This window comes from Macrosteles quadrilineatus, unplaced genomic scaffold (assembly GCF_028750875.1).
Source record: "Macrosteles quadrilineatus isolate MER2022 unplaced genomic scaffold, UCM_ALF_1.0 Scaffold_7__1_contigs__length_78375512, whole genome shotgun sequence".
Classification (NCBI taxonomy): Eukaryota; Metazoa; Arthropoda; class Insecta; order Hemiptera; family Cicadellidae; genus Macrosteles; species Macrosteles quadrilineatus.
In genome coordinates, this window is record NW_026542600.1 from 36,448,073 (window position 1) to 36,470,587 (window position 22,515).

The window sequence follows — 22,515 nt, forward strand, 5'->3', positions numbered from 1 at the left end:
AATTGAATTTGTACAACTGTGGGGTTGGTACTAGTTTCCGTTTTGTTAACGCTCGCAGAATGAGCCGAGGGGCGTGATAAGAAACTCAGTCGTCTCTAGAAGTGTGAGTGAGTTATAAGTTTCTTGCTACCTTTCGTGGTCATGTTTGCAATAGTTACAGCTTGTTTCAGTTAAAGTGACTCATAATCCACATAAAATACAGTAATTGTTATCAAAGTTTAGTTACGGTACCAAAATTGGGTGTTACCAAAATCCGCAGATATGTCTAGTGATTGTGGAGGAAATACTGTGATTTGAAAAGGTAATAAAACATCAATTTTTTTTAGAATAGAATAGAATATAAAAACTCTTTATTGCTCAATGTACATAATATACAGTTATTGTAAACAATCACAATAGTATTGAACACAATTCTGGTTATAGTATTTATACAAATATGCCTATGAACTTACACAAATTTTTTTTAAACCTTAACTGTTTATAAACATGGGATATAATAAAGAGAATCATAGAGCAATAAAGCCAAGAGGTTATAAACCTGTGCGGGATCTATATATGAATCTTACACAAACTCAGTATAGTAGGGTAGAGAGTGCCTGGCCGGATCAGTACCACAGTTATACTACACAATATTTAAAATAACATAAACGTGGCTTCTTCACATGAAACAATATTAACTTCTTTAATTCTTACGTCTTATTAAAGTATTAGGCATTGCTTAACAAACTATAACTAAGACTATAACTATCAAAGGAAAACACTATGTCTTTATATTAGAGTAGTAAAAAATTGATTAATGTCATTATGGTTAAGTAAGTAGTTGCGTATAATTTTATTGAATTGGTTCTTGTGTTTACACTCTTTAATATAGTTTGGAAGCAACGATATAAACAACTCAGTAGTTATTTACATCGTTGTTTGGAAGTAGATTATAAAACTTTGGTGCTAAGTACAAAAAATATTTTTTGAAATGGGATAAATTGGGTCGCGGAACATACATTTTACCCACGTTCCTTAATGTGATATTGCCCTGGTTCATTCTGTTTGTATCACATCTATTAAAAAAAATTCTTAAAACCTTAAAAACGAATAAGTTTCTAAAGGGCAAAATGTTTAAACTTTGGAAAAGAGGTAGAGAAGGTTTGGTTTTTGTTTCGTTTAGTATTATTCTGACGAAGGCTTTTTGTAGTGTGATTATTGGTTTTAATGTGGTAAAATATGTCCCACCGCAGATTTCTATGCCATATTCAATTTTTGAATTTATGAATGCGAAATAAATTGATCTAAGAAGCTGTATATAACATACGCTTCTGAGCATGTAGAATATACGGATGTATTTTACTAATTTTAGTTTAATTTATTTACTAGGGACTTCTAGATGATTTAGTACATATTATAGAAGAGCTTTCTTAAACTTGTTATTTTACTTTCCTTATATCGCATTTAACAAAATAACCTACATTATATGACAAGTTATGGACTATTGTTACTATCGGTATTTACTTTTTGGCCAGTCACTAAGGAGAACTATAAATAAACTGGTAGCCCTACATGTTACGGTAAACGCATTAATAAGTATAGGTAAAATTTAAAAAGTTAGAAATACCTACCTTTACACTGTTTACAGGTAATAACAATTTACTGGCTTTCTGTGATATAATTATCGAAAAAAGAGTAGTCATTGATGAGTTTTAAATGTAGTTAGCTTTTGGCTAAATATTTTTTGTTAATACAAAAGAGTCATAGTATATTTAAGTTTCACCATGCAATTCTGGGTCATAATAGCAGAGATTGAAGACTTCAGTAGAGTTCCATCGTAAACATCCAATAGCCACAAAATTTCGTGACAACAATTTATAAGTTTCATGAATCGATTGTTTGATTTGACTTAAATAAAAATGTCAAAAATAATATCTATTAGGCTGACAAATAACCCATTTTACAGTTTGGTTGATTATTTAATGATAATAATATTCTGATGTTATATCAAAATACCTACAGTGCAGCAAACCTGCAAACTATGCAAATTTTAGTTTTCCTAATTGGGCAATCGCTAAAAGTTATCCTTAAAATTGTCAGTTTTATTACCTATTTAGATAACATTAGGATCAACGAGTAGTACGTAGGTTTGCTGCTACAGGGAAGGTAATAAAGTATGTTTTTTTTTTTTTTTGTAAAATGCTAATAACTTAGTATGAAATATATAAATTTGACCAAAATATATCCATAAACAAGCAAACTAAAACAGTTTACTCCCAAAGAATGATAGTTTACTTTGAAGTTTAAAGGTTTTTTTGTATTTTCTCCGTAACCGTCAAGTGCACTGTAATGCTTCAGTAGACTGAAATCATGATTTAGTGAATTTCCCATACAGGGAATAAGCTATTTCCTCACACATAGGTCTCATGGTAAGACCTGGGCCTGGGCCAATTACTTTTTCGTTTTGAGGTCCACAGAGGCCAAAATACCATCCGTTCAAATTCATAAGTGACAGGGTTGGGCAAAAGTATGAACACCCCCTATAAACATTTTAATGGGGTTTTATCATTACACCAGGAAAACCAAACTCTGCGCACCTCTATATGGCATGGAAGTATACTTTTTTGTTGACATACCAATTTTGTCCGGGACCCTGAAACAGGGTATTTCGGGGCCAGCTCAACACTTTTTACGTAAAGCCCATTAAGGGACATTTGTTTTAGGGCGTCAGTTAAATGTAAAAATAATTGTACTTAAGTAATATACCGACCGCACCTAATGATTATAAACTAACCTAACCTAAACCCTTAGTTTTTACAATCCTACGTCGTAAATAAGTTTAGGTTAGGAATAATTTGTCTCTATCTTTATTCAATACAGAACGACGGCAATTTTTTTTTCATCAGCCTGAGAGACCACATTAAATAAAGGCAACAATATCCCCAATTAACAGTTTAATGAGTTGTACCAGGGAAAACGAAACTCAATATTACCTTGACGAGAAAATAAAACGTATATTTTTGGTCAGTATGACACTTTTGCCCGAAACCCCAAAATGGAGTATTAAGGGCCAGCTTAAAATGCTTGGATATAAAATCCCTTCAAGAGACACCTCATTTTAAAGGTCATCAGTTAAAAACAATATCGGTGAAAACTGGAGGTCTGTATCTCAACCCATTACAGGTATTACATTTAAAAAAATTTAGCTGCCCCAAAATGCCCATTTTGGGTTCGCTGGCTTGATTAAAGTATTTTCTTATGAAGATGATTGGGAATTAGATTTCTTGGTTCAACCAGATAAATGTTAATAGGCGAATGTATAATTTTAAATGGGGTTTCTAAGTTCGGTGAAAACCAAGATATTCCGCTATTTTGTACTGGATTGAGATAGAGACCTCTAGTTAACGATTATACAGGGTGAATAAAAAGTCAATACCCTCTAATATTTTTCCAAGTAAATATACAGAAATATCCTTTTGGTAGTCGTGCAATCTTAGCAGGAAGTTTCATTTTATGATTTTAAAATTTTTGAGTGTCCCCCCAAAAGGGGGGATTTGGGGGGTAACTCAAATATTTTAAAAGTAAACCCCCTTCAAGTGACACCTCATTTTGAAGTGTTTACAAAAACTTAAAGAATGGTGAAAACTAGAGGTCGCTATCTCTTCTCTATCTAAAATGGTAGCCCGTCAAATGTTGTAGAAAATCGATGGTAAAATTGGTTCGTAATGGTAATATTGGCTACCATTTTGGTTAGAGAAGATATAGCGACCTCTAGTTTTCACCATTCTTTAAGTTTTTGTAAACACTTCAAAACAAAGTATCAAAAAATGGGGGTTTGCTTTTAAAATTTTTGAGTGTCCCCTCAAAAGGGGGGATTTGGGGGGCAACTAAAGATTTTTCAATGTAAACCCCCATCAAGTGACACCTCATTTTGAAGTGTTTACAAAAACTTAAAGAATGGTGAAAACTAGAGGTCGCTATATCTTCTCTAAGCAAAATGGTAGCCAATATTACCATTACGAACCAATTTTACCATTGATTTTCTACAACATTTGACGGGCTACCATTTTGGATAGAGAAGAGATAGCGACCTCTAGTTTTCACCATTCCTTAAGTTTTTGTAAACACTTCAAAATGAGGTGTCACTTGAAGGGGGTTTACATTTAAAATATTTGAGTTACCCCCTAATCCCCCCATTTGGGGGACACTCAAAAGTTTCAATATCATAAAATGAAACTTCCTGCTAAAAAGGCTCGTCCAAACCGAAGCGGGAAAGCGGCGGGAGCGGGAAGGTGGCGGGACGAATTCCCGCGGGGGAAGGCGCGGGATTTTAAAGCACATGGTGTTAGATGTGAGCACCCACACTAGAGCGGTACCGCTCCCGCCGTCCCGCAGCGTTGTTCGATCGTCCCGCCGGTTTGAAACATGTTGGATTTTCCCGCTCGTACCGCCGCGGGAACACATGGGTACATGGCTCATGATGTTAAAGAGTTGTTATTTTTTAGCCACCTCACCATAAAATTATTGAAATTTTAAGTAGTTTTTGGGTAGTAGATAACCCCCTTTGAACCCACCTTTTGTCTTTCCTTAGATTCGGCATAAGGGTATGGTGGTATTTCGCCAAATAAATGTCTATTTAAATTAATTTCATGAACCCAAACAGATCGCCGTATTGCAGCTTCATCTTCATCCTCAGCTGTTGCTAGCAAGAGCAAAGCTTCTTCTTTTAAATTACGATTCATGAAATGAACGCATAAACCACAAACATTCACTTAACACAACCACTCTGTAGCTAAGATGAAAATGAACTGAGGGAGGAGTCGTCCCGTTCCCGCTGCTTGCAGCTTCGGTGTGGGCTACCTCTTTCCCGCCACGTACGCTGCCGCTGGGTCCCGCCGGTCACTCACCCCCTTCCCGCTACCGCACCGCTCCCGCCGCTTTCCCGCTTCGGTTTGGACGGGCCTCTAAGATTGCACGACCACCAAAAGGATATCTCTATATATTTAATGGGAAAAATATTAAGGGGGGGGGGGTCTTGACTTTTATTCACCCTGTATTATTTTTAACGTATGGCCTTTAAAATAAGATTTCACTTGATGGGGCTTTACATTTCAAATGTTAGAGCTGTCCTCCCTCAGGCAAAATTGGGATACCAAAGAAAATGTGTACTTTTATGCCATATAGAGGTGTGTTGGCTGAGTTTTGTTTCCTGCTGCAGCCCATTAACAAGTTAATAGAGGTTGTACATTTATTTGTCCAACTTTGTATATACAGGGCGAACCCAAGAATAATTATAGGCAGACACATATCTATTAAGCTGTATTGTCATTCTAAAGATTGTGTAGAGTTGGAAATTCCAAATGGACCCGTAGGCCAATGTAACGTTCAAAACATTTTGAGACATAAATTGCGTATTAAAATCAAAATTTTGATCGAAATTAAGCAAAAAGTGGTATACAAACATATTATCTATCTATTATACATCTCGTTCCGTTTAGCACCTGTCTGTGTGTTTTACAAAAAAGATTCATAACTACTTACCCCTTTTAGCTACAACGTTTAAATTCTATAAAAATGTTCACCTTATAGGCCGCTGTGCTAAATATAAATAAAACCCCTCAAACCTTTTCAAAATGGTGACTATTTTAAATTGGTGGGGCCAAATTCCGTGAAACCATTGATTTTACCTAAAATTTACCTGAAATGAAATGAAATGAAATGAAAATCCTTCTTTATTGAGGCGAACTTAGGACCTCATGGTCCTTTCTTACAGTTAACCTCTAACTTGTTGAAACTTGTTTTAACTTGTTGAAAATAATTGCTAATTAATTAACTGAAATTATTAAAATTATAATTGTATGCAAATTTTAACGATATCCCACTTAGCTTGTTAAATAATAGTTTTCTAATCAATTCCTTTCCTGCTATACCTACAGTTTTCTTCATTTAAAACTAAGTTTTAATATTGTTTTAATGGATAAAACTTTAGGAGTAGCAATTGAAAGAAAATCTCCGTTATTCTTTGTCTAAGCTAAGGTAAGCAGAATATCATTGATATGTGCGTAAAATTTACTAAATTTTACACGTTTAAATTTATTAGTAGGCTAAAATTTACATTTCCCGCGGAATTTGGCATAGAATATTAAAAGAAGAAGCCAGCATTTTTAAAAGGTAAATGAGTTTTTATTGATATTTCTCACAAAGATAGTAGCCTGAGGTGGACATTATTTATGCAGAATCTGTACGCTGTAGGTAGTTCAAAGCGTCAATGAGTTATGAAAGTTTATGTAAAAAACACATACAGACACACTAAATGGAACTAGATATAAACTCGATATATGTTTATATAAACTGCCTCTTACGCGGTAATATTCCTCCCCTTAGGCGGACATAAATGTCACATGCTGTATATCATTTGAGAGCTTAAAATGTGGGAACGTTTTTTATACTATTTGACAGGACATATAAAAACATTTCTTAAGAAAATCGTGGCGTTTTTTTATTGATTTTATAATTTGTTTATTCAAGTCGAATTTACAAGGTTTTATTTACAAGGTTTCTACTGTAACTAACTATACTTTTTATGCTAGAATATTTTATGCAGATTCTAAAAGAGCCATTGAAAATATCATTGTGTTGGCTAAAATATGAAAAATTATATTTTAATAGACAATGGCCAGAAATTTTGCTGTTTTTAAAAGGAGGAGTGAGCCATTACTGTCCGAACTGCGAGTTTTTATTTCAATTTGCGTGCATATTAATGCTTTAAAATTGTTGATACTGGCTACCAAAATCTGTATATATAACGCATTTATATAATATGTGTCAGTTAGCACGATAGCTCGAGTGATAATGGTCCGATTTCGATTTGGTGAAAAAGTGTAAACCTACGATTGTTTGAACGAGTTCGTGAACCAGCATGATCAGACTATAGGAACGTGGTTTTATGGGGTGTAAATAGGGGGTTCTCATTTTCAATCCTCAAAACATAAAACTATGCAATTTCGTTCCAAAATACTTTGTAAAGCTTAAAAACAAATATATTAATGTGTGAAAGATGTGTTGTACACTAAATTGTTACGGAGAAAAGTTCATAAAACTTAAATTTAAAATTTCCATGTTATTCTTAAGGAAAATAAGTCAACTGTTGTATTTTGCTTGTAAATGGATATATTTGATAAATTTTGGCAATGTTTCATTACATACTAATCTATTGACATTTTACTAAAAACACACTTTATTACCTTCCCTGTAGTAGCAAACCTAATTACTCAAATGGCCTGAACTGTGTTACATTTCGTTTTCGGATTATGAATGAGTAGAGAGTAAATGTCTGTTCTGGAACTTACTTTTTGGAAAAACACTGTCTCTTCTGGAACCGAGCTTTTTGTTTCAAAAGGCGAGTGCATTTCCGCTAACAAGGCTTGAGTAGTGTAGCGTCGCGGTCAGCTGGTGTCTAGTAGCCTCTTCATTTCTATTTCGATAAATAATGGAGTAAATCCAATTATATTTTCCCAATTTCATAAGTGAAAAATCAAATGAGAGACCACTTTCAAAATTTAAACCATCGATCGCAGGTATATGAAACAATCTATTTTTTCATCAACATGAACTAGAGACTGATGCTGTCTTACATACCAAATATTTCAACTTGATAGTTCAAATAATAACTGAATTATTAAGAATTGGGCGAATGATCTTTTAAATATATTTACACTTGGATCTACTGCATTTTATTCCTAACCTATAATATATGAATCCGTCGGTAAATAGCAACATGTGAAGCAAATTTAAAAAAATTATACAATTGCATGCAACACACGCAGGTCTATCCATGAATCAGATTGTTTTTACATTAAAATGAAATAGAGACTGCCATCAACCTACATACCAAATTGCAACTCAATAGCAAAAATAATAATTGAACATATTATGCATTAGTGTTTAAAATTTCGTGTTCTGGAACACGAAATTCTAAGCAAAAACACTGACTATCATGGAACCAACGTTCAGCCTCTCTGGTGAGGTTTAAGCAGTGTTGCATTGCAGTTGGTCCTAATTTTTCATATTAACACAAACTAGAGACTGTTTCCATCCTACATACCAAATTTCAACTCTATAGCTCAAACAGTTATTGAGTTATTAGGTATCCAGTGAAGGTAAATAGTTAAGCCCAAGTTGTACATTTATGATTTTTTTTAAATTTTGGCATGCGAGTAAACTGTATTTTATGTCCTAAACATATGTACAAAATTGGATATGAATCGGTTGGTAAATAACCAAACGCCAGGCGACTTTTAAAAATTCACATGATCGTGTGCAGTGTGCAAGTTTATCAATCATTCTGAATTTTGTTTGCATTACCACAAACTAGAGACTACCCCCGTCCTACATACCAAGTTTCAACTTGATAGCTTAAATAATAACGGAAATATTTAACATCGGGCAAAGGTCAATAGTTAAGTCCAGCCCAAACACGTCCCAGAGGAATAAAAGTTATATCATTATATAGCCCATATATATAAACCTTATTTATGGAATTTCTTAAAAATTTTCTTATTTTTGCTCTATCTCTTACCATTTCCAAGATACAAGCGATTAAAGAATTTATTGGGAGAAACAAAATTAATTTTAAGTATAAGTTCTAAAATTTATGTTTTAAAAATATTCAAGTTTTAAAAATGATTCTAAACCTTAAAATGCGTCCTATATATCGAATTTCAACTTGATAGTTTAAATAATAATGAAGATATTAATTATTGGGTGGAAGTGAATAGTTAAGCCCAAAACCTTACACTTATAATTATTTTAAAAATCCCTACATGTGGATCAACTGTGTTTTATGTCCATAACGTATGTACAAAATTTCATATAAATTGGTTAGTAAATAAGCAAACGCCAGGCAACTTTTAAAAATTCACATGACCGTGTGCAGTGTGCAAGTTTATCAATCATTCTGAATTTTGTTTGCATTACCACAAACTAGAGACTACCCCCGTCCTACATACCAAGTTTCAACTTGATAGCTTAAATAATAACGGAAATATTTAACATCGGGCAAAGGTCAATAGTTAAGTCCAGCCCAAACACGTCCCAGAGGAATAAAAGTTATATCATTATATAGCCCATATATATAAACCTTCTTTGTGGAATTTCTTAAAAATTTTCTTATTTTTGCTCTATCTCTTACCGTTTCCAAGATACAAGCGATTAAAGAATTTATTGGGAGAAACAAAATTAATTTTAAGTATAAATTTCAAAAAGTTAAGGTTTAAAAAATATTTAAGTTTCAAAATGATTCTAATTCTTAAATTGTGTTTTACTCACCAAGTTAGTGGAAGGAGATGCTCACTGAAGCTAGCACAAAACCACAACTTGATTGAACAGAGACATCAAGTAATATACCCAATCTATCATAATTTTGGCTGACGCAAATGAGTGATAATCACGAGCATGTTGTAAAGGACGCACGTGGTGTTAACAGTCCACTGTGCAACAAAATTTTCCACAGAAGTACAGAAGTTGGCAAATGCGCTAATGAGTGATTGGTAATCAAACATGGTGACCCGAGGGTCAGCGCGCCGCTGATAGCTAAAGATTGCTACAACATTCTGTTGCCCTGATACCCAAAACAGTAAAAACATCTGTTAACTTCGATATATCGGCATTTAGTTCGATTCGATATATCGATATTAATTTCGAAAATCGATTTATACAGTTCGATATTGTTGTAACTATATTCCTACTACATTCTGCCAGCCGGATAACTGTTTCAGAAATTTTCTGAATATTTTGTTTAGTAATTACTGTTTCAGAATTGTCTGAATATTTTGTTTAGTAATAACTGTTTCAGAATTTTCTAAATATTTTGTTTAATATTTTTTTTGGAAAATTACTTAATTTTTGTGGATTTTTGTTTCAAGCGTTTCTCACTTTTCCAACATATTTTTGCTTATTTTCTGTTTATTTAATAATTTTACTTCAGTGAACTTGTACTCTGCTCACATCAGCTTCTCTGATGCAACTTGTACTCTGCTCACATCAGCCTTTTGCTGATGTAATTTGCACTCTGATCACAAAAGCAATCATCTAGTGACGCACGAGTGTTAGTATAAATAGTGGCTAAAAAGATGGAACATTCAGCTTGAACACTCAATTGCTCCAGTTCATCATCTCTCACTACATCTCTAAGCTTCAAGCATGTAAGTTTATAAGACTTATTGTTAAATTAAAATACTTGAAATATTTTGACTTAAAATTCCAATGGTTGTTTAACCATTTTAAAACTTAAACTCAAAATAACAGATGGAAAATTAGTTAAAAACTTATATTTTTCAATTAATTGTTTTATATTTATTGTGTAAGAATAACACAAATTTCTAAGCGTATGCTAGCTGTACAATATAAACACCATACTTGATATTAATATTATACTTGTTTGATTGCTTATTGAAGAATATTTGTTAAACTAACTTTGCAAGAGTGCAATATTGACTTGTTAGGTTAGCTAAGTGGTGTATTAAAGGTTTAGTGTAGGCTAGTTGTACAGTAAATTCTTTTAAATTATTAAATGAATATTTCTAAAATGCTAATAGATGTTTTTACTATGAAATAACATTTGTTTGATTATTTTTGTAACTTAGTAAACACAGAGTTTAAATATTAGATATTAAAAGAGTACAATATTGACTTGTTAGGTTAGCTAAGTTGTTTACTAAACGTTTTAGTGTAGGCTAGTTGTACAGTAAATTCTTTTAAATTATCAAATTAATATTTCTAAAATGCTAATTGATGATTTTCTATGGAATAACATTTGTTTCATTATTTTTGTAACTTAGTATACACAGAGTTTAAATCTGTGAAACATGATTAGCTTCTTTATTTTCTTAGTTAGTAATAAACTGATATTTTTAAATGTAAAGTAAATGGTGGTCTAATAATATTGGTTGATTCCAGTTTGCTGCTTAGCTCCAGCCCAGTACATATCCTACACCATCTTGTTGCTCAGCTCTAGCTCACTACGTCCATACGCTCTATACCGTAAAACTTTAAGTAAGTTTGTAATGATTAAGTAATTACTTTTACGTAAACTTCTATTCCATTATGTTTCTGTTTTTTATCACACACATTTTAACACTTATATTGTTTTAATATCAAATCTATAATGTCATTAAAATTATATGGGTATTGGATTTTAACACATATTTTTTTTTATTTAACTCATATATTGTGTTATAAACTGTTACCCTGATAAAATACAATAGATACCAGCTTTTGTTTTACAATTGACTACCATGTAACATAACATGAGTATTAAAATATCTTAATAACAATAATTTTTGTATCTCACATCCCTGCGACATAAATATATATTTTATTATTGCTGAATTTAAAATTCAATACTTGAGCTTAATTTATTTCAGCTTAATAAAGGTTTGAGCCATCTAAGTTGGTTTGAATATAAACTAAACTAGTATATAGTATTGATTACAGCTTACTAATTTACTGTTATGGTTTCAGGAATCTGCGTGTGTAAATTTTGCTCAACCTCCGGCCTTACCCTTTAACCACCCATCTTCCAGACTTCTAGCTAAACCCTCAATTAATCAGGTATGTACATAGTTAAATTATTAAAAATGCAGTTTAAAATGCTATAAACTATTTTCTTTTCCTAGAACTGTTATAAATTTAATAGTGGGTAGGTGGTGAGAATGTAAACTTAATTTAAGAAAATTTTTAACCCAAGGTTAAAAAAAAAATAAAAAAATTAACTATTTCGTGGAATGCTATTGTAAATAAAAATGAAAAATTTAGTATTATTATGTTTTTATATATTTGCTGTCATGAGCCCTTAGACACCATCTAAATAGCCAGTTTAAGAGAGTGTTGTAAAATCTACAGTGGACATGATAATTCTACTGCATATAGTATAAAACCTAATAATTCTTACTCTTGGATTAAACTCAGTAGAACAATCGTTTAATGTAATTCCAAAATTAAGAGACTCTAAGAGATTTTATTCTCATCCTGCACTTGGAAATCCCTAATTGCTGCTCACTCATATCTCGGCATTTGCATTCAACACTATTTTAGTTTTTCTCCAATGATCCATCACAAGATTTTTAATTTTCCTAATTATAATGGAAGAAGGTGAACATATAACAACATATTTTTAAAAACAAGGTTTATTTTTTAATACACTATTTACATAACTTTTTTGACAGTTTCTGACAATAGAGAGTAATACACTAATCCATTACTTATTATCAAACAACATGCAGCAGTATTCGTAGGAACTGTTTTTGTAGTTTCAATTTCAAGACGTACATCAATTGTGCCACTTTTTAAAGATTCAGATTGTTTAGAACAATCACATACAAATAATGGTTAACTCTTGATGAAATCTTTTTTGCTTACACATGGTTGATCATCACTTCCTGCATAGAAAGAAGATTGAAACTTTGCATAGTATTCATATAACAAAGCTTTGTTTCCATTCAATGGGTCATGTTATATATGCTGAGGTGGTTACTTCTTTTAATCAATGGTTTAATTTATACTGGTTTTAAATTGCCGGCTGTTAGCAAATGTTAATATTAATGTGTATTAGAATGCTTGATTATAATTAAACACATGTTAATTAATTTTTATGAGAGAATGTAAACAAGAGTTAGTAGAGTGCATTTTTATTATTTTTATCTTTACGTTCAGTTTGGAAACCTACAATAACATTCTAGGTTTCTCAATGACTGATAGTGTCTTAACAGTCCATGTTTGAGAAGTGGTTTGAGGAAGCACAGATTACCCATGCATTTGCCACCTCTTAGAGATGATTCTTAAAGGTTGATTTTTTTCCACTAGTTTTAGAAGTGATAGTTTAATTTCATCATCAATTTTTCACATAAGACATTTTCCAGATAAGTTTGGTTATTACAAATTTAACAGTTTGTAAAGATGCTGCTGCTTGCAATATGGCATTTTTGCCAGATCTTTTTTTTATCAAAAACCTTAACAATACTAGTTTAACATTACAGTATATTTATCTAAAAATGGTTTTTATGTTCATGCAAAAGCTATAGCTGATTCTTGCATTCATAATTTTTCACGAACAATTTTTTTGTTATTACAAACTTATGGGGAACCTAGGAAATAATTTTTTAGTCCGTTAAAATCTAGATTTAGCTAAATCACCTTTTTAAAATTTGACAAAAACACAACACAAGCTATCTCCACTTGAAGAACATGATGCTGATGAATATGAAGATTTCTGTATGCTCTTATGAAGTGTTGAAATGGGCTGGTATCTTCCCTGCTGTTTTGCTGTGAACGTCAAAGGTTGCCCCATTTCTACAAAAATAGCAGAACATTCTTTTAATATTAGGTCCATCATTTACATCCCCCGTTACAGCATAATGTTCTTGACAACGCAAATTCTCAATGATGTCAGGATCCGTCTGCACATGTAATGGAAGCTTTTGATAAATAAGTTCTATATGCGGTATTTGGTTGATTATAAACTCTTTGGGTAAATACTTAATTAATTCATCTTGCATCTGGTAACCTCGTTGACTCCATTCTTTAATAGCTTCATCAGTATTCATAACATGGCTAGAAACCAACTTGTTTTCAATATTTAACCATTGTAATAATATATAAACGTTGATGTATGCGCAATTGGTTGAAGGATGGTTAAAACTGCAAGGCTTATATGAACTTAAATGAGTTTGTTGTTTCAACACAGATAGACTTGGACATCCCAAATCTTCTAGATTTGCCACTGTAACATTAAACTCTGATAGAAGTTGCGCTATGAATGATTGTTTTTCTGCACCTTTTACATATACAGTTCCTTTTATATCAACATATCTGAAAATATCCTTTATTTTTGAATATTCTTTGAACCCAGAACTCCATTTTAAGCCATGAAGATGTTTTTCAACCCAATGAATATGTTTTCTTGTTTCTTTTGACAAACTATGTATACTACAAGGGGGTAAAAAAAGTTGGAACTCATAAATTTGTCCATCTGTAGATATAATAGCCAACTCCTTAATAACAAATTTGTTCTCCTCATTTCTGAATCCCTGGAAGTCTAGTATAAACTCCATTTACCTGCAAATAATATAAAAACTGTCACTTAATTATCATTATCATTTAATATTGGTAATTGAATCTTTTATAAAATTTGTTATCTATATATGTTATGCTCTTTTTGAATTCTGTTCACTTATCCACATTCAAATAAAAACACCATCTACTTAAATTGGAGTCTGAAATTCAAACAATCATCGTGTTTTTTACACATTTTCAAATTCAACTTTCATATCATGAGTAATAATAAAACTTTTAAATAAATCCATTCTAAAATTTACCTGAGCACTCAAACAGCAGTGTATTTATTTGTGTGTACAGTATATTTATCTTAAACTCGTTTTTATGTTTATACAAAAGCTATAGCTGATTCTTGCATTCATAATGTTTCACAAAACAATTTTTTTGTTTATTACAAACATGTTGGGAACCTAGGATATAATTCTTAACAAAAAGTAGATATAGTTTATACCAACACAATTAAACAGTTTTATAAAATACATACATATTATTTCATATATTCATTTGATTTATCATTATTGAACAAAAACTTATAATTTATGGGGTAAGAACAATTTTAAAACTCTCAAAATAATCAGTTACAATAAAAATTTAACAAAACCCTATATTTGCATAAAATCATTTAAATTTACAATTGTAATAAATTTATCCAACAAATAATTTGTTTATATTTATTCAAAAATAATAATTCCTGAATTGATAAAAAAAATAAAAAATATTTTATAAAAATAAATTTTATAAAAATCAAATTAACTGCATATAATATAAAAAAAAACTTTATTAACTATTTTATTTATACAGCAGGGTATTTATTTTATTTCTGTAATTAAAAGAGCTTTTTGATGGTATTTTTAATTTACAGTATTTAATTGGATATTTTATAAACTTATTTTTATTTTTTAGAAAAATGAATAATAACTCATCCGCAGACTATAAAGAAAGGGCATGAGCAATTTTTTTAATGTTTATAAAAAAATTCACTGTAAGTACATACAGTATTATAAATTGTATTTGGAAGATAAAATCTTTATAAACTTACGGTCTTTAAAAGTTCTAATGTCATTGAAACATTACACTCCTACAGCAGTTTTAAGCTTGAAAATAAGCAAAAGGTTGATTATATGATGAGGAAATCATTGAGTACATGTACTTGACTCCTAAACAACCTGTTAATTACATCAAGAGACCCAGAAGCTGAGTATAAACAAATAAACAAAAGTTTACAGCCTGATACCCCTAAGATTTACCAATTAATAAAAATAAGGAAACCCATAAAAAGGTGATTTTGTAATTAAGCTTTCTTTTAAACAAGTTTAAATATAAGTTATTTAATTATACTAATTCATTAGAGTGTTTCATTAATATTTGAACAACTAACAATTATTTATAATCTTTTCTAGCTACCAACCACGAAACACCAGCCTTACGAAGATCCAAAAGGATAAAAAATAAAATCATTAAAAAATAACTTAGAAATTGAGTTTAATTACTCCACAATTCTGTATAACCTCTAACCAACCATTTATAACAAGAATGATCCATTAATAATATACAAAGGTTTTGCATTTGAGTTTTGTGTATGTATCAAATATTCCTCTATTAGGATTACATTAAAATAGGAATACATTCGCTATCAAATTTAATTACAATAACATCAGATTTCATAAATCAAATTTTCCAAATTAATATGAATATATTGAAGTTAATATCAGTTTATCAAAGTTAATGGACATTTTATTGTTTTTATTATCAGGGCAGCAGAATATTGCAGAACAATCTTAGGTTGTCAAGGATTTTCTGACCTTTGGGAGACTTTGTTTACCCAAATTTGGTTTTATCATCAATTTACTCTGTTGCATCAATTTTAAATATAATTTAATTTATTTGCAAACGTTTGTGAAAAATTTGATTGCATAATGAACTGTTAATCCAAGTACCACGTGCATCCTTGGTGCCATGCTCATGATAATAACTTATTTGCGTATTTAAAAACAGATTTAAATATTGAAATGTTACTCTATAGCTAGCCTCCGCTGTATCATGTTGTCCTTATACGAGCTTTCTATTAGAAAGATTTGCATAAATGTCTTCCTTTTACCTTATGTAAAAGAAATTACAAACTTTCCATCATCACTAAGGCAGGACATTTTAAATTATCATCGAGAAAATTGTGGCTACATGACTCTAAACTACTATGAGACTTTTGGAGACTGTAATAGGTTGTGTTTAGACTGTGGAAAAATGGCCAATCTTCCTTCTTACTTAAAGCATAATGGTAACCATATGTATCCAAAATTTAAAGTTCCAATAGAAACATGTCAAATTTGTTCAGTTCCTTTATTTATTTTTCATAAATCTGACTGTAAATATTGCAAAAATTAAATATTTTCCAAAAAATATCTTGAAATTCACTTTCCCTATTTGCTAAAAGGGGGGAGAACATTATATTGCAACAACCAGTTTTGCTGGACTGGCTATAATGTTTAACCTGGGTGTAATATTCACAAGCAGTTTCAAACCCCGCTTAAGCAAACAATATCCGGTTTCAGTCTAAAATCTTAACAAAACACTTTATCATGATTTAGACTATTGTTAGTGGGTATGGTATTTCATCTGTTAAATCTTTAGCTGATAAACATTATTTTTTACTTAACACATTTGCTACAGATTGCTACATATGTATAACACTTTGGGTGTTGCTAGGGGTAGAAGTACTAATAGTATAGTTTGTAATCAAGCCAACTAAGGTGATTCAAACCTTCATTACGCTAAACAAATTAAGCTTTAATATTGAATTTTTGAGAGCGGAAATAATAAAATACATATACATGTTGCAAGGATGATTAGATATAAATTATTGTTATTAAGGTATTTTGATTTCTCTAGTTATGTTATTGGTTACATTGGTTCCATGATAGCCAATTGTAAAACAAATGTTGGTGACTGTAGTATATTTTAAGGACGACAATTTGTATCCCAATATATAAGTTAAATTACAAAATTTTAAATGTGTAAAAATCCAATGTATATACGATTTCAATTAAAATATACGTTTAATATTAACAAATGCAAGTGTTAAAATGTGTGTAATGAAAGACAAAAAACATGATGTAATTATTAACAAACAAAAATTGAGTTTATATAAAAATAATTACTCAAACATTAAAAACTTATTTAAAGTTTTAAAAATGTAAAGCGTATGGGTCTATTGAGCTAGAGCTGAGGAACAAGGTAGTGTGGGATATATAGGTGTAATGGGTTGGAGCTATGCAGCAAGATGTTCAAACTGGTATCATCCAATATCATTAGACCACCATTTTTACATTTTAAAATGTTAGTTTATTACTAACAAAATGAATAAGCTAATCATGTTTCACATATTAAACATTTAATATTTAAACTCCATGTTGGCTAAAATAATGAAACAACTGTAATTACATAGTAGAAACATCTATTGACATTTAAGAAATATTCATTTAATCATTTACAAGGGTTTACTGTACTATTATGCTATTACTATTATGCTTATTACTATTACTATTAACTATTATGCTCTTCCAAAGTTGGTTTAAGAATTATTCTTCAATAATCAATCAAACAATCAACATGGTGTTAATATTGTACAGCTAGTATACGCTTAGAAATTGTGGTATTCTTACACAATAAATAAAAAAAATAAAAAAACACATAATTGAAAAAGTAGTTTTTAACTAACTATTCATATGTTATTTTGAATTTAAGTTTTAAGTTTTTGAATTTAAAATGACTAAACAACCATTGTAGTTTTTAAGTTAAAAATATTTTAAAGTATTTTAATTTAACAAGAAGTCTTTTAAACTTACATGTCTTGGAGCTTGAAGGCATGAGCTAATCTGGAACTGAGTGTTCAAGCTGAATGAACTAAACCATCATTTTTCCAATATTTATACTAACACTAGTGCATCACTAGATGATTGCTTTTGTGGTCAGAGTGCAAATTACATCAGAGACAGTTGATGTGGTCAGAGTACAAGTTGCATCAGAAAAGCTGATGTGAGCAGAGTACAAGTTCACTGAAGTAAGATGATTAAATAAACAGAAAATAAGCATGTTGCATGCAATTGTTTGAATATTTTAAATCCATTCAATTTAATATTTTTGTTTGAAAATTACTTGATTTGTTTGGCTTTTGTTTCAAACTTTTCTCACTTTTCCAACATATTTTTACTTATTTTCTGTTTATTTAATCATTTTACTTCAGTGAACTTGTACTCTGTTCACATCAGCTTTTCTGGTGCAACTTGTACTCTGCTCACATCAGCCTTTTGCTGATGTAATTTGCACTCTGATCACAAAAGCAATCATCTAGTGATGCACGAGTGTTAGTATAAATAGTGGCTAAAAAGATGGAACATTCAGCTTGAACACTCAATTGCTCCAGTTCATCATCTCTCACTACATCTTTAAGCTTCAAGCCATGTAAGTTTATAAGACTTATTGTTAAATTAAAATACTTTAAAATATTTTGACTTAAAACCACAATGGTTGTTTAACCATTTTAAAACTTAAACTCAAAATAACAGATGGAAAGTTAGTTAAAAACTTATATTTCTCAATTAAATGTTTTTTATATTTATTGTGTAAGAATAACACAAATTTCTAGCGTATGCTAGCTGTACAATATTAACACCATACTTGATATTAATATTATACCTGATTGATTGATTATTGAAGAATAATTGTTAAACTAACTTTGCAAGAGGACAATATTGGCTTGTTAGGTTAGATAAGCGGTTTATTAAAGGTTTAGTGTAGGCTAGTTGTACAGTAAATTCTTTTAAATTATTAAATGAATATTTCCAAAATGCTAATAGATGTTTTTACTATGGAATAACATTTGTTTCAATATTTTTGTACCTTAGTAAACACAGAGTTTAAATATTAGATATTAAAAGTTCTTATAAGTTCTTTAATTATACTAATTCGAGTGTTTGAAACACTTTCCTTTTTTTACACTACCACATCTAAAAGCAGTAACATAAAGGTCAGCTACCACGTTAACATTAACGTATGCTTGCGTTAACGCACGAAACACGGCTAGCACATAAATTCAAATGTTAAAATTTCTAACACAAGAAAATTCAGAGAGTAGAGCTAGTATTGCACAATGGACAATTCAATGTCAGTCAACCAGCTACTGCATTATCTTACCTACATAAAAATATTGTGATATTAAGGGCATTAATAAATTGCTATATTGGAAAGAAAATTATATTTTAAATTCATGAACATAATAGCTTCGACTATTATTACAACTAGACCTTCCATTCCTATATTAAACTTGTAGCCAAATGTAGCCTATTTTGTCAGCACAATAATTAATCGTGTTCTTTAAGAAGACCTCCTACATGACAAAATATAAGCATCAGTTGGAATTTAAACAACAATATATAACTTGGTTATTACTGATAAATACAACCATAGACTAACCACCAAAAGTGGGCTTCTTGACCTTATAAATTTTGAAGGTCTTTTTTCGTGCCTAGTTCATGTCGGTGACACTTATCACTAGTGTCGAGGAAATTTTGTTCCTATTACTTTAGGGTTCATTTTATGATTTTTGCTTTACTGTTCGGTTATATAACTATAGGACGAATTATTGTTTAGGATTACTTCGTATTATTTCGTTAATTGAGTTTTTAAATAGCTGAAGTAACAAGAAACAAATTGTTACAAAACACGACCTCTACAGTACACCAGACAGAACTAACAGCAAAATTGTCCTCAGTTGATCCATTTAAGGATGAGTAATCTAGGGAGTATGTTTAGCCTATCTAGTTATTGATGGTTTATATAGGATAGAACCATTAGAACCTAATATTCTTGCGTTACACGAGTTTTAGCCTATGTGGGTATGCGTTTGTGAGTAAATGTTCAGCTTATAGACAGTGCTTGTGAATGTATGTGTAATTTTTGTGAATATTCCATGTGTTATGACTCATGTTATGTGTATTGTTTATCGTTAAATATTATTGATTGTTGTTAAGTAGGCCTCCTGATTAATGCATTCTTCATCTTGTTAGTATTATTTTTCAAATCCCTAAAATCTTTTTGTGATAATTATTACCACACAAATAATGTTGACACAATTTATTAACTTTGGCATGAATAACAGTGCACTTTAATTTGAACTCTGCTATAACGGTTATTGACGCTTATTCAGTATGTGTATTGTATTGTTGTAGTATCCTACAAATAATGTAATTAGTTATTTTTAAAAATAAAGTTGATTTTAATAATAAATAATAGACCAAGTAAATACCCTAATATTTTATAAATACATAGCTGAATTTCTTCATTCTTATAAATGTCAAAATAGTGAGAAAAACTCGTTTACAAGAGCCTAATAAAAAATAAACCTCCGGTAGAGGGCCCCTTCACAGTATGTAGCTGAGGGCCCCAAATGGCCCCAGTCCGGGCCTGAGTGTTTCATTAATATTTTAGACAAATTTAGGTGTTCTTGAGCAGGATGTGGCATTGTACTGTTCAATTTAACAGTCACACCAAGACTGAGTGCATACAATTGGCTATACCGCCTTAAAAAAATAGGACAGTCAATATTAAATGAAGACCACAAGTACAGACAATATAGGTTTCCATTTTTTATGGTACAAGTATCAGGTTGCTAGAAGTTGATGGCAAACCGGCTTCCCTGGTTCAATCCCCAGTCATGACAGTTAACTTTTTTATCATGAATTATTTAAATACAATTGTTGTGTTTTCTGTTTCCTCGTTGTAGCTTCCACAGTTCAAGACTTTTTGTCATGGTGGGTTTCATCAAAAAGTTTAAGTATTTTACTCAAAAAGATGCAAGTTAAATCAATGCTATACTCTAGAGACACATGTTTTACCATTGATCTAACTCAATCTCTGATTAAAACTTGTTTATAATGACATTTAACTTTATAAACGAACTAAACTAATTTAGTTACAATAAATTAGCACTATATTTTCATGAAGCGTTTTTATTTTAGTCAATTGCTCGACTTCACTGTGAAATTCATACCAAATTTCATAGTTTTGGTGGTCGCAGTGTTTACTTTTTGTTGCAGCTTGCTGTAATATATAACTGGTTATATCTAAAACACTGCACTACTCCAATAGTGTTAATAGTGTTTCAACACAACCTACGAGAAATATATATATCTAAAACTAAGTTTTAATAATACCCAATAGAATGTGCTAGTAGTACTTTACGTAACACAACCTAGTGGAAATTAAAAGAACTAAACTAGCAAAAAGTTTAAGTATTTTACTCAAAAAGATGCAAGTTAAATCAATGCTATACTCTAGAGGCATGCGCTTTACCATTGATCTAAAAAAATTGACTTAAACCTTCATTGGATAAGCAATATTACATATCCCTCTTTTACAGGATGTCTCATCAAGAGAATAATCAAGGCAGGCAACAGCAGAATCAAGAGCCTCAGCAACAACAGCAAGATCCCCAGCAACAGGCTCAGCAACAGCAACAGCCAAACCTCTATTTGGCTCACTTTCACCCTTATGAGGTTTATTACAATCGGGTCCATCGCACACGACGCTCTGTCCAAAGTGGATTTATATCATCAACTTCTAGAACACCATATGATGTCACTTGGTACAAAGCACAGACGGTATATGCTCCATCTAACACCCTTAATGGAGCAGCGCAGGACCCGAGAGTAACATCTAGTGAAGATGATGAAAATAGCCATCATTTAAGAGAACTTTTAAATGATGATGATGATCTTTACTAGATGCACCAGTTGCAGCGTTAAACTGAGCCAATACTACAAATTCATTGTAATTTTCAATAAATAATTGTGTATAACATGTGTTAGTGATTCATTTACCTATTATCCCTGCTGGTGACATGTTAAATGTTAGAGTCAGTATAGCTACAAAAACAGTCTAAAATAATCAGTGGAATCAAAAACATCAAACAGAAGTTACTAGAATTAAAGGGTATTCCATTGATATACTAATTAAAACAATAATTAAATAATACATTTCATTTTATTACTCACCCACTAGAATTCATTAGTCTTTAGCCTTCAGTTTATAAGCAATATTAATTATTTTATTCTACTTATGATGTTTCGCTAATTTAGTTACATTATAAATTAGCACTATATTTTCATGAAGCATTTCAATTGGTTTGCCTCACTATGAAATTCATATCAAATTTCACAGTTTTGGTTTCACAATTGTTTGGTTATAGCGTTTACTTTTTGTCACTGCGGGTTTTGGTTCCAGAACATATGGTTCCAGAAAATATGCTGTTTTCACGTTAAATTTGACTTGTGAATTTTTAAAAGTTGCCTTGCGTTTGGTTATTTACTAACCGATTTATATGCAATTTTGTACATGTGTTAAGGACATAAAATACAGTTGCCTCACATG

General features: G+C 31.0%; 1 long non-coding RNA gene across 2 annotated transcripts; it reads left to right on the forward strand.

The window, feature by feature from the left end:
- Window positions 1-10,130: 10,130 nt before the first annotated feature.
- On the forward strand, window positions 10,131-15,559 carry LOC128997798 (uncharacterized). 2 transcript variants are annotated; one of them, XR_008491151.1, is made up of 4 exons: window positions 10,131-10,181; window positions 10,936-11,031; window positions 11,500-11,589; window positions 15,492-15,559. It is a non-coding gene; the product is annotated as an uncharacterized LOC128997798 (long non-coding RNA). The 2 variants fall into 2 exon arrangements; XR_008491150.1 differs by lacking the exon at window positions 15,492-15,559 and having other exon boundaries at window positions 11,500-11,634.
- Window positions 15,560-22,515: the final 6,956 nt, after the last annotated feature.